General features: G+C 41.5%; 1 non-coding gene across 1 annotated transcript; it reads left to right on the top strand.

The window, feature by feature from the left end:
* Positions 1-10,247: 10,247 nt before the first annotated feature.
* On the top strand, positions 10,248-10,320 carry TRNAG-CCC (transfer RNA glycine (anticodon CCC)). Its single transcript has one exon. It is a non-coding gene; the product is annotated as a tRNA-Gly (tRNA).
* The last annotated feature ends 4,099 nt before the right edge of the window (positions 10,321-14,419 follow it).

The raw sequence follows: 14,419 nt of genomic DNA, 5'->3' as shown, positions 1-14,419 counted from the left end.
TAATACAGGTTTCTAACCTCAGGAAACATCATACGTATCTGTGGACCACAAGAAACACTCCTTCTCAAGCTAGGACAAGACAAGATGCCCACTATGTCCAACATTTTAAAAGGATGATCAGAGAGGGTCTTAGTGGGATGGTGCCATATGCAGAACAATGTCCCTTTCCCCATAAAGATATCCATGTCCTAACGTCTGAACCTGTGACTATGTTAGGTTACATGGCAAAAGGGACTTTGTGATTATGTTAAGGTTCTTGAGGGAGGAATGATTCTGGATTATTCAACTGGGTCCAATATAATTAGAAGGATGCTTACAAGTGAGAATTGGAGTATTTCCTGCCGTATCAGTAAACAAGGATGTCACAGTCATCAGCGATTCCAGCCTCCCGTGTAAGCTGGTGAGCCCTAAGGGCACTCAGGAAGATGAAGAATACCTGTGGTCTGGCAGCCATCAGGGCTGCAGCCACTCCCTACGGTGAGCCCTAATGGAGATCAGGATGTGATCAACACAGGATACTGGCCCCAGATAGCTGAGACGCATATAAAAGGAATGATTTCAGTGAGCCCAGACTCTTGCATCTTCCCATATGTAGAAAAGCACTTAATTCCTTAACTTGGGATATCTGGTTTTCTTTAATTAACAATACTCTTTTGATGTTAAGACTACCTGCCCTTTGTTGTAAAACTTCTGTATAACATGGTTCTTCCCCTTGCCTCCTCGGAGCAATTCTCTTGGGGTCACTTGAGATGCTGTCTCCCAGGCTTGCAGTCTTAAAAATTCCCATCAAATAAGACAGAACTCTCAACTTTAAGCTGTGACTGTTTCTTAACTTGGCAGATCTGAAGAAAGAGAGGAGGTTAAACAAGGATGTATCTGGGAGAACTGAAAACTGAGCAATAGACAGAGGGAAAGCAAGAGCCAAAACCCTGTGGTAGGAATGCTAAAGGGACAGCAAAAAGCCAGGGTGTGTTGGGCAGGAGAAACCAGAGCGGGGGGACTAGGAGCTGGGTCAGCAAGGGGTGGGTGGGCCTCGTATTGTAAGGACTTTGGCCTTCACTCTGACTGAGATGTAGAACCTCTTGAGTGCCTAGAGCAGTTGCTGTTTAGTCACAAAGTCATGTCTGACTGTTTGCCAGGGGCTGTTGCCCACCAGGATACATGGGATACACCAGGATACATGGGATACACCAGGATACTTGGGATTTCCCAAGCAAGAATATTGGAATGGGTAGACATTTTCTTCTCCAGTGGATCTTCCCAACCCAGGAATCAAACTCATGTCTCCTTCATTGCAGGCAGATTTTCCACCATCTTTACCACTTATTCTTTACCTCTGAGCCAGCAGAGAGGTCATGATTCACCTTACAGTCCAAAATGACCACTCTGTCTGCTGTTGATGACCAGGAATGTGGTCAAGGAGATCGCTTTATCATACATGAAACTCAAACTTCAGAACTCTATACTTGCAACAGCCCCTGCCAAGACCCCAGCAGTTCATCACATGGTCATATGCTTTGTAAAATTTACATAAGTGAGATGCTGTGACCACAGTCATGGTTAAGACCACTTGATCTCTTTCTTGATTTTACTACCATATCAATTCTCGGTGCTAGAATGACCATGGGAATTTGGGGGAGCCAGCTAGGGAAACTTGGGTTGGCAGTACCTTTAGTTTGAGCTTAGCAGAATACGTTTGTGTGTTTCACAGTTCTTTCCATATTACTGGGAGTGATTGCCAGCTGTCCTGGAGCGAGAATGGCTTCTAGGAATCAGACTACCACCCACTGCGTTGACTTACCAGGATCTTGACATTAGAGGTCTAACTGAGTATTGTCAGCTCACAGAATTATTAAAAATTAGTCACTGCACAAAGAAAATTTGAAAGACCTAGAAATTTTAGAGTTCATATATAAAAGACATTTGATACAGCTTTCTCTGATTTAACAATTCTAAAAATTTACTCGACCAGTAACAAATTATAGAAAGTGGAGGAAGCTTTACTAAACTACTGATAACTTTAAAAAATAATCAACTCTAGTAGGGAAGACTTGTGTATTCTTTTTATGAAGACATCTTGTCACATGAAACGATATGACAAAGAACATGAAGCCAAAACATATAGCAGAAAAGGTAATATAGAAGTATGCCAGGCAATTCATTAATAAAAATATTGCTATTGTTTTCTGAATTATGTCAGATATTTGTGGTATTTATTTGCCTTTTAAAAATTTATACTTTAATGTGATGTTTTTCATTTAAATAAAGATTTACTCTCATTCCTAATTTAGTGTTTTTCATCTGTTAATTTTCTTCATGATGAAAACCCATAAATACTGTTTGCCCCACAGGACTTGGATCTGTCCTGGGGGTGAATAGGCAAAGGGGGCGGGGCTATGCTACTCCTTGGCATCTTTGTCTTATATCCATTTCTTGCCACTGCTCGGCTCTGCAGGGAAGAACCCTGCAAGCTGTTTCCAGGGTTCCTGTGTCACGTGCCTTCTGGCAGAATCTAGCCTATGAGAGGTCTCAGTTCAGTTCTGTTCAGTCGCTCAGTCATGTCTAACTATTTGCGACTCCATGGACTGCAGCACGCCAGGCCTCCCTGTCCATCACCAACTCCTGGAGTTTACTCAAACTCATGTCCACTGAGTCAGTGATACCAATCAACCAACTCATCTTCTGTTGTCCCCTTCTCCTCCTGCCTTCAATCTTTCCCATCAATCTTTCTTTTCAAATGGGTCAGTTCTTTGCATCAGGTGGCCAAAGTATTGGAGTTCCAGCTTCAGCATTAGTCCTTCCAATGAATGTTCAGGACTTATTTCATTTAGGATGGACTGCTTGGATCTCCTTGCAGTCCAAGGGACTCCCAAGAGTCTCCGCCAGCAACACAGTTCAAAAGCATCAGTTCTTCAGTGCTCAGGTTTCTTTACAGCCCAACTCTCACATCCATACATGACTACCAGAAAAACCATAGCTTTGACTAAACGCACCTTTGTTGGCAAAGTAATGTCTCTGCTTTTTAATATGCTATCTAGGTTGGTCATAGCTTTTTTTCCAAGGAGCAAGTGTATTTTAATTTCATGGCTGCAGTTACCATCTGCAGTTATTTTGGAGCCCCGAAAAATTGTCTATCATTGTTTCCACTGTTTCCCCATCTATTTGCCATGAAGTGATGGGACCAGATGCCAGGATCTTTGTTTTCTGAATGTTGAGCTTTAAGCCAGCTTTTTCACTCTTCTCTTTCACTTTCTTCAAGAGGCTTTTTAGTTCTTCACTTTCTGCCATAAGGGTGGTGTCATCTGCATATCTGAGGTTATTGATATTTCTCCCAGTAATCTTGATTCCAGCTTGTGCCTCCTCCAGCCCAGCATTTCTCATGATGTACTCTGCATAGAAGTTACATAAGCAGGGTGACAATATACAGCCTTGATGTACTCCTTTTCCTATTTGGAACCAGCCTGTTGTTCCATGTCCAGTTCTAACTGTTGCTTCCTGACCTGCATACAGGTTTCTCAAGAGGCAGGTCAGATGGTCTGGTATTCCCATCTCTTTCAGAATTTTTCACAGTTTATTGTGATGTACACAGTCAAAGGCTTTGGCATAATCAATAAAGCAGAAATAGATGTGTTTTGGGACTCTTGCTTTTTTGATGATCCAGCAGATGTTGGCAATTTGATCTCTGGTTCCTCTGCCTTTTCTAAAACCAGCTTGAACATCAGGAAGTTCACGGCTCATGTATTGCTGAAGCCTGGCTTGGAGAATTTTGTGCATTACTTTACTAGCGTGTGAGATGAGTGCAACTGTGTGGTAGTTTGAGCATTCTTTGGCATTGCCTTTCTTTGGGATTGGAATGAAAAGTGACCTTTTCCAGTCCTGTGGCCACTGCTGAGTTTTCCAAATTTGCTGACATATTGAGTGCAGCACTTTCACAGCATCATCTTTCAGGATTTGAAATAGCTCAGCTGGAATTCCATCACCTCCACTAGCTTTGTTCGTAGTGATGTTTCCTAAGGCCCACTTGACTTCACATTCCAGGATGTCTGGCACTAGGTGAGTGATCACACCATTGTGATTATCTGAGTTGTGAACATCTGTTTTTTTACAGTTCTTCTGTGTATTCCTGCCACCTCTTAATATCTTCTGCTTCTGTTAGGTCCATACCATTTCTGTCCTTTATTGTATCCATCTTTGCATGAAATATTCCCTTGGTACTTCTAATTTTCTTGAAGAGATCTCTAGACTTTCCCATTCTATTGTTTTCCTCTATTTCTTTGGACTGATGGCTGAGGAGGCTTTGTTATCTCTCCTTGCTATTCTTTGGAACTCTGCATTCAAATCGGTATATCTTTCCTTTTCTCCTTTGCCTTTCACTTCTCTTCTATTCACAGCCATATGTAAGAGCCCCTCAGACAGCCATTTTGCCTTTTTGCATTTCTTTTCCTTGGGGATGGTCTTAATCCCTGTCTCCTGTACAATGTCACGAACTTCTGTCCATAGTTCACCAGGCTCTCTGTCTATCAGATCTAGTCCCTTAAACCTATTTCTCACTTCCACTGTATAATCATAAGAGATTTGATTTAGGTCATACCTGAATGGTCTAGTGGTTTTCCCTACTTTCTTCAATTTAAGTCTGAATTTGGCAATAAGGAATCCATGGTCTGTGCCACAGTCAGCTCCTGGTCTTGTTTTTGCTGACTGTATAGAGCTTCTTCATCTTTGGCTGCAAAGAATATAATCAGTCTAATTTTGGTGTTGACCATCTGGTGATGTCCATGTGTAGAGTCTTCTCTTGTGTTGTTGGACGAGAGTGTTTGCTATGACCAGTGTGTTCTCTTGGCAAAACTCTATTAGACTTTTCCCTGCTTCATTCTGTACTCCAAAGCCAAACTTGCCTGTTACTCCAGATATCTCTTGACTTCCTACTTTTGCATTCCAGTCCCCTATAATGAAAAGGACATCATTTTGGGGTGTTAGTTCTAGGTCTTGTAGGTCTTCATAGAACCGTTCAACTTCAGCTTCTTCAGCATTACTGGTCAGGGCACAGACTTGGATTACTGTGATACTGAATGCTTTGCCTTGCAAATAAACAGAGATCATTCTGTCGTTTTTGATGTTGCATCCAAGTACTACATTTTGGACTCTTTTGTTGACTATGATGGCTACTCCATTTCTTCTAAGGGATGAGGGGTCTGGTGGGAGATTAGAGGGCTGGAAGCAGGGAGAAACCAAGTCCTCGTCCCACCTTTGGAGGCATTGTTAGCCTCTGCTCTGTACGGCCATCGCCTGACAAACAAGCCTGCCTTGGCTGCAGCTTCTTTCAGGGCAGTTCTGGGCCCTGGGTGCAGATACCATTTCCTGCTGTCTCTTACAATCTATGGGTGATAGCAGCTTCCTGCTGTCGATAGCCTCAGGGCTGCCTCCCAATGCCCTATTTGTCTTCTCAGCTCTTTTATCACCTTTGTAACCAGTTTCTAGTATCACCTTGCTTCATAGAGTGGTTTCTGTTTTCCTGAGTAGATCTTGCTTGAAAGAAGAAGATAAGGACAGAAACAAGGAAACTTATTTGGGGGCTAATGGAATCACTCAGTTGAGAAACGAAGGGGCTTTCTCCAGAGTAATAGTTTTAGAGGTGATGGAAAGTGATAGAGACAAATAATTTACTTATAGAAGGTCAGTTTTCATTCCAATCCCAAAGAAAGGCAATGCCAAAGAATGCTCAAACTACCGCACAGTTGCACTCATCTCACACACTAGTAAAGTAATGCTCAAAATTCTCCAAGCCAGGCTTCAGCAATACGTGAACCGTGAACTTCCTGATGTTCAAGCTGGTTTTAGAAAAGGCAGAGGAGCCAGAGATCAAATTGCCAACATCTGCTGGATCATTGAAAAAGCAAGAGAGTTCCAGAAAAACATCTATTTCTGCTTTATTGACTATGCCAAAGCCTTTGGCTGTGTGGATCACAATAAACTGTGACAAGTTCTGAAAGAGATGGGAATACCAGACCACCTGACCTGCCTCTTGAGAAACCTGTATGCAGGTCAGGAAGCAACAGTTAGAACTGGACATGGAACAACAGGCTGGTTCCAAATAGGAAAAGGAGTACATCAAGGCTGTATATTGTCACCCTGCTTATTTAACAGAGTACATCATGAGAAACGCTGGGCTGGAAGAAACACAAGCTAGAATCAGGATTGCCGGGAGAAATATCAGTAACCTCAGATATGCAGATGATACCACTCTTATGGCAGAAAGTGAAGAGGAGCTAAAAAGCCTCTTGATGAAAGAGAAAAGGAGAGTGAAAAAGTTGGCTTAAAGCTCAACATTTAGAAAATGAAGATCATGGCATCTGGTCCCATCACTTCATGGCAAATAGATGGAGAAACAGTGGAAACAGTGGCAGACTTTATTTTTCTGGGCTCCAAAATCACTGCAAATAGTGATTGCAGCCATGAAATTAAAAGACGCTTACTCCTTGGAAGGAAAGTTATGACCAACCTAGATAGCATATTCGAAAGCAGAGACATTACTTTGCCAACAAAGGTCCATCTAGTCAAGGCTACGGTTTTTCCAGTGGTCACGTATGGATGTGAGAGTTGGACTGTGAAGAAAGCTGAGAGCTGAAGAATTGATGCTTTTGAACTGTGGTGTTGGAGAAGACTGTTGAGAGTCCCTTGGAGTGCAAGGAGATCCAACCAGTCCATTCTAAAGGAGATCAGTCCTGGGTGTTCATTGGAAGAACTGATGCTAAAGCTGAAACTCCAATACTTTGGCCACCTCATGCAAAGAGTTGACTCATTGGAAAAGACCCTGATACTGGGAGGGATTGGGGGCAGGAGGAGAAGGGGACAACAGAGGATGAGATGGCTGGATGGCATCACGGACTCGATGGACGTGAGTTTGAGTGAACTCCGGGAGTTGGTGATGGACAGGGAGGCCTGGCGCGCTGCGATTCACGGGTCACAAAGAGTCGGACATGACTGAGCAACTGAACTGAACTGAACTGGGATTAGGAAGTAAGAGAAAAAGAGCAGTTGACGATTACTGGGAGGTCTTGGACCTGAACACCTAGAATAGGCCTAATATTTCAGAAGAATATGCAGATTGAAGGGATTGGAGGAGACAGGAGTTTGGGGGATGTGTTAAGTTTGAGATGCCCATTAAACATCCTAGCAACTATATCAGATTGGTAGTTGGATATATGAAGCCTTTCAGGAAAGAGATGCAAAATGCAGATATAAATGTGGGAATCATCAATGTATAGGCAAAAAAAGCTGAGAAACCCATCAATGAACACCAGTGGAGTGAATCTACATACAGAAGAGTTCTACGAACTAAATCCAGGAGCACATCGATGTTTAAAAGGAGATGAGGAGGGACTGCCAAAGGAGTCTGAGTGTTCAGAGAGGTCACAGAACCAGAAGCGCAATGTCCTGGAAGTGAGTTGAAGAAGATGTGCCTAAGAGAAGGATTATAGATGTCAAATTCTGCCTACAGGTCAAGTACAATGAGGTCTAAGACTGACCATTGCAGTTTGCTATATGATGTCACTGGTGACTCTAACAACTGCGACTGCAGGAGAATGTTGGGGTTAAAAACTTGGAGATCATAAACATTAAAAAAAAACTTTTTTTTTTTTTTAGTTTTGCTAGAAGTGCAGGAGATAAATTGTGTAAAAGTTGGAAATAAAAGTGGGGTCAAGGGAAGAATACATACACATTTGTACACACACACACACATACACATGCACAATACATAACAACTTTTTGTGAAAGTATAGCATACATTAAAAGGGGTGTACAAATCATGAGCGTAAAACTCAGTAGGTATTCATAAGTTCATTGATCCAGAGTTTGGGGAAGAGAACACGGCCAGCACCTCAGAAGGTCCCTCATGCCCTGGGATTACTCGCTCTTTCCTCTCTAAGGTAACCACTAATCTAACCATAAATTTGTTCTGCTGTTTTTGAATCTTATTTACTAGAATCACATAGTATGACTGCTTTCACTCAAATGGTTGCAAGATATTGAATGTAGCAACAGTCTATTCATTTCTATTGATATATAATAGGCCCTTTTATGACGGTTTCACAACTTCTATATCCATTCTATTCTTGATGAGTGGGCATTTGGAGTGTTACCTGTTTGTGTTGTTGTATTAATGCTACTATGAAGATGCTTGGGCATGTCTTTTGGTGCACAAGTGTGAGCATTTCTGTTTGGTAGATACAGTAGGTATAGAATTGCTGGATCATAGGGTAAACTGTATGCTCGGCTTTAGTAGATATTGCAAAGTAGTTTTCCAAAGCTGTTGTATTCACTTTAACTCCCACCAGCAGGGCAGTCCTATTGCCACATATCCTTGTCAATACCTGGTACTGTCACGTGTGTTTTTAATTTTAGCCCTTTTTATGGGTATGTCATGATGCCCCATCAAAGTTGTAATCTTCATTCTCTTGATGACTTATATGACTGAGCACAGTTCCATACATTTAATGGTTATCTGGGCATTTTCTTTTATGAAGTGGCTGTTCAAGTCTTTTGAAGAGAAATGAGAGGGTGTTAAATGGGAGAAAAAAAGAATGAATGGAGTAGGATGTTCACTTTCACCTGCAACACCAGGAGTCCACTTGAGCTTAGGGTTCATGAATTTGAACTGAGAATGGCCAGAATGTCTTTGGTTTTTTCCCCAGACTCATCTGTTGCCCAGGGAAAGCAGGGAGCATAAGGAGAACTGGAGTTCATCAGGGTTGAGAGTTGCCCCAGGGAGGGGCAAGGGAGTTTAGAGGATAATGATGATGAACCATAGGCTCTAAGCTGGGCAGGGTGGAAAGTAAAGACACTGGAGATTGCAGGTCCTGATGAGCGGTAGAATTGTTGAAGTAGAAGAACATGAAGTATGAGCTGGGAACATGACAAATGGTAATCAGAAAGGTGAATGGCTTCAGCTGGATTATGGAGATGTCAGTGGTTGGTCATGGTTAGGCGTATGGATGACCACAGGCATGAGTGGGTGAGGTATGTGGAATACTAGATCATGGTGGAAATCAAGGAACTGAGAGACCAATGTAGTGGAAAGATGATTTAATGTTGAAGTCACCAAGGATTAGAATTGGGAAGGAGTTATTAGAATTTATCAGTAGAAAATATTCCAGAGGAATAAAATCGTAACGCAAAGGGCCTGATTGAAATTGAGAAACAGAACTGTTTGTACATGAGAATTTACTATTTAAATCAGATGATATTTCAAATTAGTGCAGAAAAGATGGTAATGCCATAAGTAGTATTGGGATAGCTATCTATCCAGTAGGGGGGAAAATAAAATTTTAGCCTTGCCTCAAACCGTCTGGTAGCTCAGTTGGTAAAGAATCTGCCTGCAATGCAGGAGACCCCAGTTTGATTCCTGGGTCAGGAAGATCCACTGAAGAATGGATAGGCTACGCATTCCAGTATCCTTGGCTTCCCTGGTTGCTCAGCTGGTAAAGAATCCATCTGCAGTGTGAGAGACCTGGGTTTGACCCCTGGGTTGGGAAGAACCCCTGGAGAAGGGAATGGCTACCCACTCCAGTATCCCAGCCTGAAGAATTCCAGACAGTCCATGGAGTTGCAGAAAGTTGGGCATGACTGAGCGACTTTCACTTTCAAACCATATAGGAAAGTAACTTTAAAGATTAAAAGGCCTAAATGTTAAAAACTATATAACTACTAGAAGAAGATAGAGTATTTCTATAATATTGGGAAGAAGAAGGCTTTTCTAAGTAAGACACGAGATTCCAAACAATGGTAATAATTAATATTTATTGCATGATATCCTGTGATGGTCACCATTCTAAGAACCTTTAATACATGTTAATTCATTTAATCCCCACAACAACCTTATGCAGTAGGTACTCTTAGCCTCATTTTACACGTGAATACTAAGTTATAGAAGTGAAGTGAAGTCGCTTGGTTCTGTCCGACTCTTTGCAACCCCATGGACTGTAGCCTACCAGGCTCCTTGGTCCATGGGATTTCCCAGGCAAGAATACTGGAGTGGGTTGCCATTTCCTTCTCTAGGGGATCTTTCCGACCCAGGGATCAAACCCGGGTCTCCCGTATTGTAGGCAGACGCCTGACCCTCTGAGCTACCAGGAAATCCCAAGTTATAGAAAGTCTAGGTAATTTGCCTAAAGCCACACAGCTAAGATAACTCCAGAACAATATATAAATAAGTGACACATAAAACTTATGTATGACCAAGAGGTACTTCCCTGGTGGTCCAGTGGCTAAGACTCTGAGTTCCCATCACAGGGGGCCCAGGTTCGATCCCTGGTCAGGGAACTAGATTCCATATGCCACAGTAAAAACTGTAGATTTCATGTGCCTCAACTAAAGCCAGCACAGCCCAATAAATGAATAAATATTATTTGAAAACTTATATATGATCAAGAAAATAAATAAAATTTAAAGAAAGAGGACAACTAGGAGAAAATATATTAATAATTACATAACTTTCTTTTTTAAACAGCTTTTTTGAGGTATGATTGACATACAACAAACTGCACATATTTAAAGTGTACAATTTGATGAGTTTTGACATAAGTATACACCTGTGAAACCATCACCACAATCAAGAGTGAACATATCCATCACCATCAAAAGTTATTTATAACTTCAAAACGGATTATCTCCATATCATACATATACAAGGAGTTCCTACAAACCAATAAGACAAAAACATACAAACCCATAAAAATGGGCAAAGGATGAAACCAAGAATTCACAGTACAAAACAGACAAATAGCTAACAATCATATGAAAATATGTACAACCTCAGTAACGATGCGGGAAATGTAAATATAAGTGATGAGAGAGCATGTTAACCTGTGTTGACAATACTAATTAATAAATAGTCAATAATAAGAATAGAAAAGAATTTTATCTGAGCCAAAGTAAGGACATTAGCCCAGCAGCCGGCTTCCCAAATTATTCCGTGAAACTGCTCTAGAGAAGCCTGGTTTTCAGCACAGTTTTATATCTTGTCAGGACAAAGAACATTAAACAAATCAGGGATACATTCCTTCAAGGTTTAAAAAAAAAAAAAAAAACAGCACATACATACACAGTGAGTCACTATGGCCTTGGCACCTGGGAAGGGAGGCTTATCATTAAAAGGAGGACCAGTACTGGCACCCCAGGAAGGGAGGCATCTAATCTTTGTTTTTAACATGGACATTCATTACTTCTGGTCAATGTGCCCTTTTCTTTAACAGTTAAAGCAGATGTATAATGTATGTTTGATAGGCCACAAAGAGGCTGTTTTAGTGAGAATAAAATTTAAGTTAAGTCATATATAAGCCAGAATGACTTCCTCATACCTCAATATGTGAAAATTTATTTTATCAGCTGACTGGTGGAAATTGGCAGGGTTGAAGCTATCCAGGGTGGTTGCAGATGTGGGCAAGGGTCTGCTCATAGACGGTAGTGACAACATGTATTTGCGTGCATCTTTTTGGAACAGGGTAGACATTCCCCATATCTAAAATGCATGTAACTTCTCTCCTAACAGCTCAAATTTCTAGGAATCCATCCTCTAGCAATACTCACATGTATGTGCTGCTGTATGATTCAGCATTTTAAACAAGAAAACACTGAAACATGATAAGGGAAAATCTTTAAATGCCCATTGATGATTGAATAATATTTAAAATGGTATAATCATATTGTGAAGTATTATATGGCTACTAAACAGAATAAATGCAATATATATGTCCAATGAGAAGAAAAACAGAACCTTATTTTTATTTTTAAAAACTTTGTATATGGAAGACTTCCACCTTTTAGTCTATGTACTTTCAAATTCTACCAATTCTTAACAAGTAGGTTAAAAATACATGAAACTGAAAAAGGAGGGCATACTTTTGAAAAAAAAATTTATTGGGACTTCTCTGGTGGTCCAGTGGTTATGAATATGCCTTCTGATGCAGAGGGCGTGGTTCCAGCCCCTGATGGGGGAGCTAAAATTCCACATGCTGCAGGGCAGCTAAGCAGCGCACCTTAGCTAGAGAGAAAACAGTGCGGCAAGGAAGAGCCTGTGCGCCTCAACAAAGGATCCTCCCACATGTGGCAAGTAAGACCTGACACAGTCAAATGAACAATAAATACGTAATTTGAGCAGACAAAAAAGGTTCGTTGTGTTTTTTTTTTAAAAAAAAAAAGAAAGAAAAAATAAATTTGTGCAGTACAGAGCTAGGATGTGAAAACATTCTCCTCGCGTTTATTAATTCTTGAAACAAAGTTCTAACTATGCATGAGAGGGGGAAAAAAAACTTTGTCCCTGTCCTTATAGAGCATAACTTCTATTAAAGAAAGAAGAGCAAGTACATTATCTGCAGGTTAAAAGGATGCCTGATTTAGATGGGAGAGAGAGAAAGGCCTCTTTGGGAAAGTGAGATTTAGCGGGAAGCCTGAAGCATCAGAGTTGTCCAGGCCGTGAGAAGGGAAAAAAGCGTTCACAAAAAGGCACCGAGATGGAAGATATGATCGGGGTGGAGTGCACAGGTGACTGGAAACAGGTTCAGGGAAGTGCTTGGGACTGATGCTAGCAGGAAGAGGAGTCTTGCATTTTCAAACTGCTAGCCTGCAAGAAGACTTATGTTCAAGAAAACTCACACTTTTTACATTGGCAGTTGATGAATTCTGACTAACGTGTACAGTTGTGTAACCACCACCACAATCAAGTCTTAGAACACTTCCATCACGCAACAAATTCCCTAGTGCCGCCTTGTACTCCATCCCTTTCCCTCACTGCCAGCCCCTGGCAACACTAATCTGCTTTCTGTCACTATCAGTCTTGCCTTTTCCAGATTATCACAGTGGACTCATACAGTATATAGCCTCTCGGGTTAGTTTCTTTTACTCAGCATAATGCTTTTAAAGATTCACCCATCAAGCTGTGTGTATCCATAGTTCACTCTGTCTTATCAGATCCATTGTACACATGTACCACAATTAGTTTATTCAGTCACTAGCTGATGGACACCTGGGTTTGGGTTTCTTCCCTGGTTTGAGGCTATTACGAATAAAGCTTCTGTGAAAATGTATGTACAGGTCTTTGTGTGGATATATCTTTTCATTTTTCTGGGATAAATACCTGAGATTGAAGCTGCTAGATTCATAACCATGTCTTTTAACTTCGTAAGAAACTACCAAACTGTTTTCCAAAGTGTCTGTACCATTTTGCTTTCCCACCAGCAATGTGTGAATTCCAGCTGGTCTCATTCTTGTTAGCACTTGATACTATCAGATTTTTTAAAATATTATTACTTAAGGCATTTTAATAGGTGTGTGGTAATATCTCACGTGATTTTATTGTGCATTTCCCGAATGATTGATGCTGTTTAGCACATTTCCCTATGCTTATTTACCATCCATATCACTTGCTTGGCAAATGAGTCTCAAAACTTAATTTACATTTAACTGTTTGCAAAAGTCCAAAATTCAGTTCAGTTCAGTCGCTCAGTCATGTCCGACTCTTTGTGACCCCATGAACTGCAGCACGCCAGGCCTCCCTGTCCATCACCAACTCCCGGAGTCCACCCAAACTCATGTCCATTGAGTCGGTGATGCTATCAAACCATCTCATCCTCAATCGTCCCCTTCTCCTGCCCTCGATCTTTCTCATCATCAGGGTCTTTTCAAATGAGTCAGCTCTTTGTATCAGATGGCCAAAGTATTGGAGTTTCAGCTTCAACATCAGTCCTTCCAGTGAACAGCCAGGACTGATCTCCTTTAGGATGGACTGGTTGGATCCCCAAAATTAAATGACAAATAAATATGAAATATTAAGCTGAGGGCCTGGAGTCCTAGTGGCTCAGTTTCCTTCACTGCTGCTACCCTTGTCTCCTCTCCCAGTCCCTGACTTTCAAGAGGACTCCACGTTGCAATGTTTCCATCTGGACTGGGATCCTGCTAATATGTCTCCCCAGCAAGACACCCCCCTCAGTACCTGGCCCTTGTGTATGCCCCTCCCACACCCATAACCAATAAGATGCAATAAAAGTGACGCCTCCTGACTTCTGTGGCTAGGTCAGAAGAAGCCATAAGTTCCACCTGGGTCCTTTAGAATACTCATTCTTGGAAAAGCCATGTAAAAAATCTAACTATGCCATTACCACTCTGCTATGAGAAAGCCCAAGATAGACAGGCTACATGAAGAGAGAGATGCCTGTTGATTTCCTAGCTATTCCAGCCCTTCCAACCCAGACACCAGACATGTGAGTGAAGGAAGCCGTCCCAGATGTCCCATCTGGTCAGGGCTTGGAAGACTCCCACCCCTGCTGCCCTCTGTATAATCCTCCCAAAGTCCACAAGTTAGAGCTACCTATCTGAGTCAACCCTTGGAGCCATGAGAGATCAGGGTAAATTTTTGTTTTAAGTC

This window comes from Ovis aries, chromosome 1 (genome assembly GCF_016772045.2).
Source record: "Ovis aries strain OAR_USU_Benz2616 breed Rambouillet chromosome 1, ARS-UI_Ramb_v3.0, whole genome shotgun sequence".
NCBI lineage: Eukaryota > Metazoa > Chordata > Mammalia > Artiodactyla > Bovidae > Ovis > Ovis aries.
The sequence above is the reverse complement of the archived record's forward strand: the minus strand, read 5'-3'. Positions and strand labels throughout refer to the sequence as shown.